Source organism: Cryptomeria japonica, chromosome 3, assembly GCF_030272615.1.
Source record: "Cryptomeria japonica chromosome 3, Sugi_1.0, whole genome shotgun sequence".
Lineage (NCBI taxonomy): Eukaryota > Viridiplantae > Streptophyta > Pinopsida > Cupressales > Cupressaceae > Cryptomeria > Cryptomeria japonica.
Genome location: NC_081407.1, coordinates 369,237,495 through 369,240,220, shown reverse-complemented (window position 1 = coordinate 369,240,220; position 2,726 = coordinate 369,237,495).

Sequence of the window (2,726 nt, the reverse complement as noted above, 5' to 3'; positions counted from 1 at the left end):
AATAAAGTCCTGAGATCCCTGTTGCCAGTCTATGCAATAAGGGTTGCTACTATTCAAGAGTTGAGATCAATAGACAAGTCTAAGGCATCCTTGGACTCCATCATAGCCAAGTTGATAGCCTATGAGCTAAATAGTTATGATGGTAGTGCTCAAAAGTCAGAATCAACTTTTAAAGCTTCTGCTATACCATCCAGAAAAGGAAAAGAGGCTAGCACTAGTGGGGAACCAAGTCAGAATAGAGAAATAAAGGATGAAGAGTTTTTGATGGAATTTGAAGCTCTTCTAGCCAGGAGATTCCCAAAAGGAACTGGTAAATACAAAGGTAAGCTACCTTTGAAATGTTTCTCCTGCAACTAAATAGGACATATTGCTATGAACTGTTCTAATAGTGACAACAAGGACAAACCAGAAAGGTTCAAGAAATTCAAAGGAGGAAACCGAAGAAATTGCTTTGTGGCAGTTGATGAAGGTGTCACGGATGAGGAATCAGAAGATGAAGAAAATGAAGACATTGTGTTTGTTGCTATAAAGGAAGATGTGGCAGACAAGAAGGCTCTTGTCTCCTGGTTTGAAAATTCAAATGAATGGATCATTGACAGTGGCTATTCTCACCATATGACTGGTGACCAGAGCAAGTTTCTATCCTTGGAAGAGTATGATGGTGGTGTGGTTCGCTTTGGCAATGATGCAACTTGCATGGTCAAAGGTAGAGGGTCCATCTCTTTGAATGGAAAGAGTAGTGCTGACAATGTGTACTAGGTTGATGGTCTTAGACACAACCTTCTAAGTGTTGCCTAGCTAAATGACAGTGGTCTCACTCTGCAATTCAAGAATGGAGTTTGCAGAATCAAAGGTAAAGATGGTAAATTGGTAGCCACCGACATGCAGACTAAAGGTAACCTATTTCATCTAGATGCAAATATAAGTACATGTCTTATGGCTAAGCTTGATGATAGCTGGATATGGCATAGGAGATTCTGCCATGTGAACTTTGACAACATTGTGAAGGCTAGTAAGATCAAGGCAGTTAGAGGGTTGCTGGTGCTGAGCAAACCGGATAATGCCTTGTGTAGAGAATGTCAATTGGGGAAAATGTCTTCCTCAACCTTTAAAGGTAAATCTTTCACTGCTGACAACTTGCTTGATCTTGTGCATACTGATTTATGTGGTCCTATGAAAACTAGAAGTGTGCAAGGTGATAGGTACTTCATGATTCTCACTAATGACTGCTCAAGAATGATGTGGGTCACACTCTTGAAAGACAAGTCTGAAGCTTTTGGGAAATTCAAAGCATTCAGAGCATTAGTGGAGAAGGAACACAGTAAAAGGATCAAATGTCTCAGAACTGATCAAGGAGGGGAATTCTCTTCTAGTGAATTTAACAAGTATTGTGAAGAATTTGGCATCAAGAGACAGTTGTCTGTCCCCCCGAATCCACAGTAGAATGGCCTAGCAGAGAGGAATAACCAGACTATGGTTGAAGCAGCTAGAACTATGTTGATCCAAGGAAAGGTTGCTCACACCTTTTGGAGAGAAGTGGTGAGCACTGCAGTTTACACTATGAACCGGGTACTAATCAAAAAGGGTAAGGACAAAACTCCTTATGAGTATTGGACCGGTAAGACCCCTGTGGTAAACTACTTTAAGGTATTTGGTAGCAAATGCTACATCAAGAGGAGTGAACATCAGGGCAAATTTGAAGCTAAATGTGATGAAGGAATATTTCTAGGATATTCCACCAAGAGGAAAGCTTTCAAGTGCTACAACAATAGGACTTGGAGAATTATGGAAAGAATCAATGTAAGAGTTGATGAATCCTCTGAGAAGACTGAGAAAACCGGCAGTGAGAAAGTTGTAAATGAACCGGTTGCAACCTTCTAGGAATCGGTTGTCAGTCAACCAAGTACCAGTAACAGTGTTCCTGAACCAGTGAATGCTGATACTGATGAAGATGAGGATGAAGAAGAAAAGCAAGAAGAACCAATTAAGACCATTCCTCAGTATGTCAAGTTGAATCATGATCCCAAGCAGATCATAGGTGATAAGGATGCAGGAATCCTTACCAGAAGAAAGATCAGAGAAAACTTATGTATGATCTCTGAATTTGAGCCAAAATCATTCAAAGAGGCTCATAATGATGAAGACTGGATCAAGGCAATGGAAGAAGAACTTGACCAGATAGAGAAAAATGGTACATGGTCCTTGGTACCCAGACCAAAGCATAAAAATGTCATTGGCACTAAATGGGTGTTCAGAAATAAGTTGAATGAGGATGGCACAGTGATTAGGAATAAAGCCAGACTGGTATGCAAAGGATATGCTCAAGAAGAAGGTGAAGACTATGGGGAAACCTTTGCTCCTCTAGCCAGATTGGAAGGAGTTTGTATGCTTCTTGCATATGCATCTTTTAAGAGATTCAAGGTATATCAAATGGATGTAATCTGCATTCCTAAATGGTGTACTTGAAGAGGAGGTATATATTGAGCAACTAGATGGGTTTACCCTATCTAAAGATAGTGACATGGTATGTAGGCTACATAAAGCATTATATGGTCTAAATCAAGCACCTAGGGCATGGTATGAGCACCTACATTCCCATCTTGTGAAGATTGGATTTGAGAGAACAAGTGAAGATAGCAATATCTACTTGAAGTCTGAAGGAGATCAGATCCTGATCTGTGAAGTTTTTGTTGATGACATCATCTTTAGTGGAGATGACAAGATGA